This window comes from Chaetodon trifascialis, chromosome 18, assembly GCF_039877785.1.
Source record: "Chaetodon trifascialis isolate fChaTrf1 chromosome 18, fChaTrf1.hap1, whole genome shotgun sequence".
Lineage (NCBI taxonomy): Eukaryota > Metazoa > Chordata > Actinopteri > Chaetodontiformes > Chaetodontidae > Chaetodon > Chaetodon trifascialis.
Window position 1 is genome coordinate 14,195,346 of NC_092073.1, and position 12,634 is coordinate 14,207,979.

Here is a 12,634-nt window from a genome sequence, read left to right on the forward strand (position 1 = left end):
TTACAGGTAAATCGTGTTGCTTACGAACCACGGTGGTAACTGAGCGGATACTGCTGGAGCCCCGTGATGTGGTTTGGTGTGGGGGAGGATAGCAGCTACCAGCCAGATAAACACTCAGCATTGGTTTGCACAGCAGGAGTAACATGGCGGCACAGTTAGCCAGCAGAAATGTTGTTTCACTACCGCGAAGGTCAGAGCTGCGCCTCGTAAACGGAATTTAACAGCGGGGACACAGCCGAAAGTATTAAATTGTAAGTAGCCACATGTGTTGGTGCTCCTTGACGAGACGGGACGTGGTGTTTTCCGTGTGAAATCCATGGTCCAATGCGAGGTCTTCAATCTCGGTTGTATGTCTGTCTGGCACAGGCTTTCGCTTCGGCGTTAGCTTGTTAGCAAGCGTTAGCTTCTTGGCTAAGCCCGCTGCCCGTGTCAATAGCGTTTTCTGCAGCAAACTCAATTAGACGGCTCGGAGCGGGCTTGCAAGCGAGTTATTGCAATGTTTGTCAGCCGTTGTTATCTGATAGTAGTGTGTTGACACATACGTTTGGTGTAAAGTAGAACAAAGCGTGCACGATACTTTCATATGTCATTGTTTGTTTGTTTTTTTCTTTTTGTGCTGAGTGAGCGGGTGACCGTGCATACAACACCGGACTAAGTTCGCCAGTACAGCAGGAACGTAGTTAGCATGCTAACCGTTTAGCTGCAGGCTAGCCTGGTTGAACGTCGTTGTCAGAATACGGGAGAGTCGGGACAGTTCTCGCCACCATGTGTTTGAGCGGGTTGTTAATCATGTTTGTTGTGGTGTTAACCATGCCTGCTTACGACTTGCTGCTTTAGGTAAGTTGACGGAATTTCTTCGATTGTTCGGGGTGCAGGGACCGCTCTCATTTTTTTTTTTTTTTTTTTGCTGAACTAATGTTTCTCCTCTCTGTGGCGTTGCTGTGCATTGTCGATGTGCTCTACTTAAATGCTAGTTAGCAGCCAAGCTATGATGTGAGCACTTTGGGAACTTAAACCAGCCGTTTCAAATGCTTAAAAAAATGTATTCAGGAAGTTGTCCGTGGACTTAGCTTCACACCAGACTGAGGCTCCTCACTCGAGATCGGAAGAGGAAAAGTCTGCACAGGGGGTTGCAGCTTGCTGTGGCATTGCTTTCCAAATAACTTAAAATCGCACTGAAAACATTTACGTGGAAACACGATTTTGAGCGGTTCACGCAGGCTTCGTTTGTAAACAGAGGCAGGACTACATTGAACAGATGCATTCTGAAAATAAGAGGCGTCCATGCAGTATGGAGCTTGTGTGTTGCTGTTGTGCCTGTGTTGAGAGTACACTGCACTCCTTTTAAGGGCTCTCCTGCTTGACTGATTCAGGACTATACAGGCAGACAGCTTGTGCCATTTCGATGATTGTCAACGCTCCTCTCACTAATGCAGGAGGAACGCATCCTGTGGAACCAGTTGAGCAGTTTCTGTTGCATCACTCGGCCCACCTGGTGGTGCACAGTGCTCGGGTCACGTCACCGATAGGAGATTTAACATGGCATGTTGTCCAGCTGCGGTTCGGCTGCGACTTCAGGGCTCCTGTGCAGATGTGATGTGATGGGTTTCAGTCAGAAGAAGGACCGGTAGTCATATGTAAAGTAAGCTCCGGGGAAGCTGAGAATAAATGTTTGCATGTGGTTCATATTTGCTTTTAACAGCAGCACATTGGAACAAGGCTGGGGCATATAAATTAATGAGTTTAAAGACCTGTGTGCGTGTGTAGTGTGTTAACCACTTAAAAAAAAAATACTCCTCCTGCCAGCCCTGAGCAGCATTATAGCTCCAAGGCACAGTGCCTGAAGTTATTGACTTTTTCATTTTCTAGGGAAACAAAACTCCCGACAAGAATTCATTTTTGCGTATAAGTGTTTGTCCTTGGAAGACATGACAAGTCAAGAAGTAAAATATCCTCCTGAACTGATCAGATTCTGATTTTGAGTGTGTGCGTTAAGGTTATGACACGTGCGAGCCTGTGACAACCCTCTCCTCCTTCCTAAAGAATGCAGTCCTGCACAGATGCATTCCTACCATATGCAGTGTTGCTTCTGTTGTTTGTTTTATGTTATACTAGTCTGCATGAGCACTCACAAAACAGGGCTTTTGCCTTTGGCTGGTACACTGAAACATTAGTAAGTTAGACTTAACCGTGCAGAAGAATGAGTGTGTTGGGATGATGACAGTCCAGGAATCCATGCGAGTGTGTATGCAACTATGTGGATGTTTACACAAGGATAACTGACTGGAGGTTTTCTCACACTGCCTTGGCAGAGTTTGCGTAATGGGTGTTACCTCGAAGTCGTTCTCTGCCTGAACACATTGAAAACTATAGCAACAGGTGTGCGACAGTGATGCCCAGCTTGTCACGTGACTCGAAAACGATCTCTATGTCCATCCCTCTCTTGCTTGTCTTCTCTCAGTCTGGGCTCCACTCGACACTGTAATTTCCTTCACACAAACCCATCTTTTGCTATTGCTGTTTGGCTGTTTTTGCTTGCCTATCCCATGTTTTGGTGTGTGTTCATAATTCCAGAAAACAAAGCAGTATTTTCCAGTGGACTTGAAGACAAAGCTCTCATCTTGTAATCACCAACTTTTGCCCTGTGATAGGTTGCTCTGTTGCGTCACCTGAATGATACAGTAATCATTTGACCCTTGCTCTGCAGTATACGCTGCCAGTTCTTGGGTTGTTGTCTCTCACTTTTGGCCTGAAGTGATAGTTCGGGAATGTGTTTTTTCTACTGCAGCCCCACTATAATTTAACTTTTAATGACATTTTTGTATTGATGCCAGATATAAGCTTTGTGATTTATGCAGACTTTTATGTCTTGTGAGACAATCCTCACAAATAATAATATAACAATTGAAATGAACAACACTGTGGAATTATGTAATTGCCTTGAACCCTATATTGGGGTCTTCCTGCAACGTGTAATGTAGTAGTAAGGGAAATTACTGGGAGTGGGATTGACTTTTAGAAGAATTTAGAACACCTTCACAGCTCACCTCTATCCTTTTAAACTCATTCAGAGCTGGAACGATTAGTCGGTTAATCAACTAGTCTATCAATAGAACTATAATGAGAAACCATTTTGATGGTGATTAATAACTTGCGTCAGATTTGAAGTTTCCAATTTTTAATATTTGCTTGCTTTCTATGATAGTGAATTATTGAAATTGAATGTCTTTGTCATTTGGGCTGTTGGTTGGCCAACTTTGAATATGCCAACAGATTTATTGATAGTTAAAATAATCATTAGTTGCTTTCATAAAGTCATTACTGGGTCTGTTTTATTTAGATATTCTTAACAAAATACAAATTAAAATTTCAAATCTCAATGTAAGAAGTGCCATGTTGGAGAAATCTGGCTAAACTGTGTTAAAGATGATAAATGTGTGACACCTAAGCAATCCAGGGACCACTGTTTAAATTGACGTTAGTCCCTTTTTGAACATGTCACATTTTACTAGTCCACGACATCGTTCCTCATTTCCACACACTTCTCTTTGCTAACGACGTTATGTTGACTCATTTGACCCGGGCTGGAAAATGACATCCCTGTTTCTGCCGCTTAGTGCGCCCAGCTTCTGAACAGCACCGTACCCTGCTGTCTCACGCAGACTCTTTCATGCGTACTCCGGAGCTCCTGTTGAAAAGCGCCATCAAATGGCTACGTCCAGTACCGAGAGAGGCTGGCAGGAGTTTGGGCGTTCATAAGGATGTTGCAAAGTATCACTGCTCCTTCTCAGATCTTCATATTTCATCCACGTCCCGTTGTCAGGAGAAACTACATGGACCTCTCTGAACAGACCAGTTAAACAGCACTGCAATTACGAGCATTTTCTCTTCTTCATATATATTTTTAAATGTAAAAAAAACAACCCAAAATGATTTAGACGAAACTGGGATAGATAGACTTTGGCTGCGCTATAAGACAAGTCCAACAAACACACGAGAATCCATGTGGCTTCCAGTCAAGTTTAGATGTAACAGATCAGACTACATTGTGTTATCTGTCCATCACATGCTCTATATGGTCCACAGTGTATTCTTGACATGATGCACCGCTCCCCTGGTATCTGTTTGCCTTGTCTCGCTGGGCATCTCACCCTGCTGTCTCTGCGTTTGTGTTGTCATGGAAACAGCAGTGTGACAGGTCCTGGGTGGGCGTGAGGGATGAGCTGTGGGGAAATGGCCAGGTTTTTACAGCACTGGGGGGTGGGGGGGGGGGGGGGCAGCGGAGAGGCATCTAAAGTGAGGCAGAGATGGTTGATGGAAAGCGGAGAGGGCTTTGACATGGAAGAGGAGGAGCGGATGTATTTACTCCCCTCTCTGCTTCGAGGCATGTTGTTCTTGTGTTGTTTAGCTGACCTCAAATCAGCCAACCCATCTATCTGTGCTGAGAGTAGGTCCTGTCTTGTTAACAACAGCCTGGACAGGACCTTTTTTTTTCTGTTTAACTGATTCTTTGTTATCCAGATTCAGCCAAGCTAAAGCTAAATAACAGTGTTTTCTCGGCTCGCTGTTAGTGCTGCAGTGACGCGGCTATTTATTTGAATCTGTAATGTTTTTAAAACTGAGGTTTGTAACATCACACTGTGGGCCGCCTCGTGCTCTCTCCCATGGAGACCCCACCGGGAGCTCCAGGGATCTTGAGGCTCACAGACAATCCAATGATTTCGACAGTCCACGCTCCTCCACTTATGTAGGTCAGCTGCTGCAAAGTGCATATTGATCTCCCAAGCTAAATGATATTGTGGTGTCTACTGCTCATTGCTGAGAAGGTGCCCTCAGCCAGTTAGGTTTGTACAGAGGAGGCAACAGAGGTCACCTGACTGTGTGACAGTGCTTCTGCAGCTGTTCTCCCTTGTGTTGTGTGGTTGGTATTGCTTAGCTGTTACAATGTAGTAGCTCTGATAACCGATGCTGTTTTTAATATGTACTGCAAGCACGTCATTTTCCTTGTAGAGGCTTCTGATGCTCTTTCCACAGTCATCACTGATCTGATTATGGTGATAAAATATGCTATTTGAAAATATAAAGGTATAAAAACAGTGACAAAGGTAGATCATAATGGTATTTTCTGAATCGATGCATGACAGGATGGAGCTGATAAAGGTTAGGGAGTGTGCTTTGAAGTCTCAATTTGTGTGAGTGAATTGCATTTCCCTCCGCCGCAGTGTGCTTGTGGCACTGGGTGCTAGCATGTGGTTGGCACCTATCCCACTGCCCAGGGTGGAATCCTTGGCACCGAGGGAGGGAGAGAAAACTTGGATTGAGCAAGCTGCCTGCTGGAGTTGGGTGGGTGGTCCAAAAATATGCAGCGTGAATCAGCCCTGAGAAAATCTCGTATACGGTTTTAGTCTGCAATGGAGGTAAACAGCGCTCGTTCACCACCAGCAGGCTGGGGTAAGGTAGCACGGAACGACATGTGCAGAGCAGCAGCATTTCTCACTCGCTTGTCATAAAGCCAGAGGAATGTGGGGATTCAGTTTCAGGCTTTTCATTTCTGTACACATTGTGAGGGTCAAACTGTGACCGGCATGATTTCTCTTTCCCTCTCTCCCTCTCATTCTCTCTCTCTCTCTCTCTCTCTCTCTCTCTCTCTCTCTCTCTCTCTCTCTCTCTCTCTCTCTCTCTTGCTCTCTGCTGACTCAGCAGTGTTCCTTTAGTGTCCTATAATATGGTTTTGCTTGCTTTATCTTTACTGATTTCAGCGGGGTAGGGGATCTCCTTAGCTGACCTGTGTTTTCCATCCATGCTGTACAGTCCAGGTATGCTGTAGGTAATAACGGCTAAATTAAGCACAAAGCCATCAGCCGAAGTACTTGTTTTCTTTTTATTAATCGCTGGGAACATAAAATGTTGCACAGGTTCATGAGCCTCGTATCACGCCCCGTTAACTCCCACATTGAACCATAAATGGTGAGTGAAATGACCAATATGAGTAGGTGAACATGGTGTGCATGTGAATCAGCTCTTCATTAGGTATTATACGGTGGCATAGAACAGAGTGTACCATCTATTTCCCCTCGTTTGAGAAGATGCAATGTGATGGTTAGCAGTTTTTATATGATAAGTGGTTGCGTGTTAGCATCTATGCTCACTTTAAATTGAAGATTGAAGGGTTTTCTGAAACTGAGAGATGTGTTGAGTACAGGGTGACGCAAAGTTTGCACCGGGATGCCGCGGTAGGAAAATTGACTGGTATCAAACCATGTACATATGGTATATAAATGTACTGTATAAGTGTTACTAAAAATACATTGGATGTAATATTTTGTGAAATTATATAAAAAAAAAAAAAAACATTTGTTTGGTGGAAAAAAAACATTATGTTTTCATGCCTTTCATTGTAACTAGTAATAACAATAATAATAATAATAATAATATGATTGTGATTGTGTAATTCTGTGAAATCAATATTTTCTTTGTCTGGGGTGTTTATTCATACCGTTGCAGTCCTAGTCAACACCAAACTAGAGAGAATTTGAGTGACAGTAAAAAACGTCAGCGTTGCAAAATGCAGTCATCAAGTGTTTTCCTTCACACGTCAGATAAAATTAGACAGTTGGGACTCAAGATTCATTTGTCCAGAACCCAGTTGTTTGTTTGTTTTTCAGATTTAAGATGCTTACATCATGCAAGCATGAAGGTTCTGCATTAGAGCTGATAGAAATACTCTGGACCTGCTGTGTTGATTCTAATGAAATATGTCACCCGAATGCATCAGTGTGGCTCTTTCACGTGTTTTTGGGTGCAGTGGAGATTTACAGCATGGACTGGAGGCAGAAGCGCTGTCAGACTTTGACCTACCAGACAACGCTTGTTAGTAGGTTAAATGTATTGTTGGGGTTTAGTTTTTATGGGATCTGTTGATAGTTAGTACATTAAAAAAAGGCAGGAAGAGAAAGAAAGCATTTCCCACAGTCCCTCTGTACAATTGTTAACAGACATGCACTACTCCTACACTGTTCCTGGCGCGCAAGTTCCTGAGTTTTTAGAAAGATTTTGTCCTTTCTTTGAAACATTTTTTTCCTAATTATGCGAAAACAATAATCCATACACGCAAGTGCTTAAATTCTACATAATTTAATTACACCGCCCTCTCAACAGAGCAGCCAAATCACCCGTATTTGTCCCACATGGAATAAGTGTGTGCACCTGTTTGTTTGCATGTTAAAGTGCTACCATTCATACCTTTTACTCCAGAGGTTTGTGGTTTTGGCACCTGAAGATGTGAGCCGTCAAAACAAAACTGCCTTCCATCTCATCTGGCAGTGGAGTGCATAACAAAGGCGCTCATTGGAGAGGAGATTACACAAGAGAGGCAGAGCCATGATGTTACACTGATGCTCCCTCTACAGAAGCTGACAGACAATATCTTCATTTAAAAGCAGCTCAGTGTACGAGTGGAGGTCTTTGACCTTTAGTAGAAATGACAACTGGCGATGAAGGAATTATCACCAGTGTTTGCCAAGTTGCCCAACACTAATCGGGACACTTTCAGTCACATAAACACAGCTGTGAACTTTTGCGATTACGCTCTTTCCACGTACTCTGCGCGCTGGTGGCTATACCAGCATGTAATAGATGCACCACTGTGTCTGAAATGAGGACCAGAGGGCTTCAGCTGTGATCAGCGGTTACTTCAGATGGAAATTCATCATTTCTATAATACCTCGCTGGTGATTCTCAGTGTAGCTGTTATTGCCAAGGGTAGGCGTTGACAAACACTAGCTCTTTTTTTTTTTTCTAAATTTTAGACGTTTCAACTGATTAACTTGCAGTGCTATAATCAGTTATCTCACAGCAAACCCAACATAAAAAAAACATCATTTTCGCTCTTTTTAGTCACTCTCTGCCAGCGACCTGCTTTGCTAAATAGCTAAATAAAGGTTAAATAGCCAAAGTTGTAGGGTCTACCTGACCTGGCTGTCACCGAGTGTTGCAGCAGGGGACTGTAAATGGAGAGAATGACCGAGAGAGAGAGGAGGGGGGCGGAGGAAGGCTGCTTCACTTTGCTCTTTGCTCTGTCTGGTCCAATTACATGTTCCACTGTCAGAGCAGCAGCGCTCTTAATCAGGTAATGCTGAGGTTTAAAGGCATCCCCCTAAACGCGCTCCGCAGATTATTACCCTGCTCACACGCTGGTTCACCAGAGCAGACTCTGAACCTCGTCCTCCGTCCTGTCTGCTCCCCCACCTAATTCAACTCCACATCGGGGCTGCTTTTGCTAAGTTGTGTTTTGCAGCTTCGTCAGACGCTGTATGTGCATTTGCCATGAGTCTGAGCATTGGCCTGTCACATTGTCTCAAGTCTTTGGCTGATAAAGTGACATAGTTGTGTCAGCTGATCTCCTCTTCCCCTGCCCTCCGCACTAACAAGGCACCTCCTTATCCTGAGTGTGCTCCCACTGAACAGCCTCAGGCCTCCGCGGGAACTAATTCCCTACAAACTGTGACAAGCAGTAAAAGATGGTGGACTAACATATACGCGGGCACAATAGATACTGTATGCAGTTGACATGCAGAGCAGTCACAAGATGAGCTCCGAATCATCTCAAAAGCATGATGCAATCAGCTCTTCACGCCAGTTGTTCTTTCTGCCCACACCCTCTTTTTCGCACCCCCAACTCTGCTTTTCCATGGCTGTTAAAGCTACACACATTTGCTTTCTGCTGTCATTTTGACTCACCTTTTACATCTCTTCTTATCAGTCTCATTATGTTGCTTACACGTTTGGGTTTACTGTCCCCGAGGTCACAGTTGAAGGAGCTGGCTGTTGCTGTTTGCGCAACAGATGTAAGGGCACCTGGCACTGGCTTGCATCTGCACATTGAAGTCCGCTGGCGTGGTGCCACGGTGTATTATAAGAATTTTATGTGAGGATCTCTGATGTCACAAATACTACAGGAATTTCAGTCAAATCTACAAATCTTTAGCAGCCCCTATCTTTATTTTGATAGTGAAAAGAGACATTCAAATTGAGGATTATTTTCAGATTTTGTGAGCGGTGATTGTGTTTAAATCGTGTTTGGATTGAAAACTGTTTACTACAGTTGACTTTTCGCTTGCCTAGTGTTAAACTCTGATTTTGTCATTGTGTCATATTGTCATATTGTTTTGTGAACTGTCTTGAGGATTTGAAGTTAATGTATTTGTATATTGTTGAAATATGTTAAAAAGATATAGATTCAAAAGCCGAAAGACCAGTTGTGTGCTTTTTGTACTCATGGTGTTTGCTGATGGAAATCATCATGCCCTGAGTACAGGGACCACCATTTTTATCTACTGCAGAGCTATGAATAATATAAATGTGTTGTTCGAGTTTGTATTTCTGAGTATGTCCTTCTTGAACCATGAATGTGGTATTGTTTATGTAGATCCCTTCGCTTGTTGCCTTGGTAAAAAGTCTTGCACACAGAACGATGATGCGTTTGCCTTGTAGGGTCGGCTCTACAGTTAAAACTGGAGAAACCCAGTACAACCACATTCCTGCAATGTTTGCTGGAAAGTGTCTCCACTGACATAAATGGGTATCAAGTGCCTTGTTCTGGGGCATCCCAACACACGGCAGAGGCGGTGAAGTTCTAGTTTCTAGTTCTAGTTTTTCCAAAGTCCCATGGCCAGTCCGTGGGTTAAAACCTGCCACCGTGAGCTTATAAAACAATACTTCTTAACCTTTAAGCTGTCACAAGCCCCATTTGTGACGAAACATACACACATTTGTCGTCGTCGTCCCCCCCCCGCCTTATACATATAACAAAATCTTTGTTTGGCTGAATAATCTCATTGTGTGGTTTACCACAGTTCCTCCTTTGCAGCTCCACCAAGGTTTAACAAAATCAATTGATTATTGGTTAGCACCAAGACGATCTTGGCCAAACCTTGGCGTTGAGTAGAGCTAAAAGGCCAGGTGTTTTCATTAATGTTGACATCAGCTTCGATTCTTATTGAATTGAAAGCCATTAGTGGGCCATTCAGAAGGCACCCAGTAGGGGCTCCATTGGTGTTTAGCCTTTCTGTGACCTGGTCATTATGGTCAGTTTCTAGCACATGAACTATCTACCCTTTGTCCTATCTGAACCTGATTAGCCGCCTCATTAGCATTGTTAGCCCAGCCTGGGTGACAAAGCTTTTCGCTCACAAGCAGCCCATTGCCAGCTCTGAGAGAAGGAAGGGTTACAGATTACTCCCGAGTCTTGGCTTTAGGCAACATTTCTGCTCACCTCCCGTGATCAGTCTTGGCCTGTCAAAAGACGTGCCAATTGCCTTGACGAGAGAATACCTCTGTCATGGCTGGGTGAACTTGAAGGTGAAACCTGTGGTCGTCATTCAGTCACTTTCATTTTTTTTCTGTGCACTTTAAAAACATAACAGTTTTTTTTTTTGTTTTCACTTTTAGTAGCCTGAGATCATTTTATTTTGTTGCAAGCATCAAAAATAATATGAGGATTTGTACTGCGCAGTGAAACTGCCCATTACCAGTTATGGTTTAATTGGCTGTAGACTGTTTAAGGGGAGCTTGAACTTTTAACCCGATGATCTCTGACCTCCCCTTAAATACCAACAGATGGTTGGACTGTTGGCGTATGGGGCAAATGAGATACTCAGGTTTTAGAGAAGGTGTGACCTTTCCTGTCTTGGTGTACGTCTGTAGTGCGTGTATATGTCTCTGGCTTCATCTATCTTTGTCACTTTTCATATTTGTATTAAGCCTTTCTATTTTTTCAAACAGGCTCCATCATTAACTTACAAGTAGCTTTATCGATTGTGTCGTGCCAGTATTCAGGGTAACATGAAACTCAATTAATGTTGCTGCTAAGGCTCAGTGGCACTCTTGGCAGGGTTGTGTGTTTTTGTTTAGGTCACACCATGTGTCATTCAACACTCCTGTGCCAAGTAGAACAGCGCTTCAAGGATCGAAAGCTCCTCCGCTCTGAAGGAGCACAGTCTTTTTTCCTGAGGAGGTCTCTGCTCCAGTGTGCCGAGATCATTTGCACACTTGCATGTACGCATACTTGTGGTGTGACTTGCCACTGGTCTTCTTGGCCAGTGGGTCCCACCACCCCTAATATCAGAGGAAGCACTGCCACGACTCTGTTGCTCTAATATGCAAGAGGAGTGGTTTGGTGCAATCTTACACAGTGAATATTGCCTGTACTGACTCGCATGGGGCATTACACTCACAAATCAAGGTATCTGAATTGATGGCGCAGACTACCACACCAGGGTCCTGGATGACAGCAGTCTGTTAAAGTGATGGATGTTGCTGGATGTACAGATGCTTCAGTATTTCTCGTAAAACAACATATGTCTGTGCTGCAGGACAACAGCTCGCCGTGATTCATTTCCTCCTGTTGTACTGCTGATTGATTTTCTGAGAGCAAATCACCATCATTAAGTGCACCTTCTAAGCAACTGACTTACATTTCTAAACAAAGAAAAGACTAATTTCATTATAAGAATTCCTCACTTGGAAGTTCTCTGGTCCAGTTTGGCCATCTTCAAAATGAAAACTAGTTCAGTAGAGTGTTTTCACACTCTGCCTTATTCTGTCACTCAGTCCAGTGATCAAGGGCCGGACTGAGACTGAGCATGTGACAGCATTAAAGCTCAGAGGAAATTCCTCCAGAGGATGAGAACTAAGAGCCGTGCAGGAAAGGGAAAAGGAAAAGAGAAAGGTTGAAAAATGTGGTGATTTCATTCAAAATATGAGATCGACTGTAACATTCAAGACACATCAGCTATTTATACTTTCCCTATACTTGATGTTTAGTCCTGTGCAGATGCAAAAGAGGAGTTTTTGTCAGGATTTCATGTTTAAGCTGTACGTTTGTCCACCGTCCCTCACTCATCACAGATTTCGGCTGTTTGGGGGTTTCAGTTTCAGAGCTCTGAATATCACCTTTCCCCGTGGCTTCTAGCTGTGGACTTGTGAAGGGTTCAAAAGGGGAATCGGTTTACTCTCCAGTTATGTCAGCACATGACATCATGTGAGTGCATTCCTCAGCTGGCTCACTTGGCAGGTATTTGGGAGAAATCACCCAGGCCCTGGAGGAGGCTGCCTGGCTCTGCCTTCGCCAGGCTCCGTGCATTGCAAGACGAGCTCTTCCTCAGAAAACCTTCACTGGGAGCTTTTTTCAGCATTGCCAAATAGCCTAGCACTGTCCTTTTTTTTTCCAGTTACCAGTTGCATTTTCTAATTATCCAAATGGGAATATGATTTAAAATTGAAACTTTTCTCTTTTCTAATTAATTGTGTGCCATGATTAAAAAGGCACACTGTTCCACGATGTAATGGGCTTTGAGGTCCCCGAGGAGGTGGAAAGACCCTGTGGGCACTGAACCTGCAGCTCCATGTTAACTTGATGCAAACAGTTAGCACTTGATGAGATGACTTGTTGTGAGTGAAAAGCACGTTAGCAGTTAACCGACTAGGTGTGACTTTTAAAACCATGTAAGTTAGCAAGTTGAAAAAGGGCTTGACCGTACTTAAGGTTTGTGTTCTGTGGACTGATTACAATCACACCTATAATACACCTACAATGCAAAAGTACCGCATTTTGTGTTGAAGGACCTGTTTTCTT

General features: G+C 43.6%; 1 protein-coding gene across 3 annotated transcripts in view; it reads left to right on the plus strand.

The window, feature by feature from the left end:
• The first annotated feature begins 116 nt into the window (after positions 1 to 116).
• The window catches only part of ncoa2 (nuclear receptor coactivator 2), a 51,759-nt gene continuing 39,241 nt past the window's right edge, over positions 117 to 12,634 (plus strand). For all 3 annotated transcript variants that reach the window (XM_070985709.1, XM_070985710.1, XM_070985711.1), the window contains exon 1: positions 117 to 251. The gene's annotated coding sequence lies outside the window, so the exon portion shown is untranslated. The remainder of the gene's footprint in view (positions 252 to 12,634) is intronic.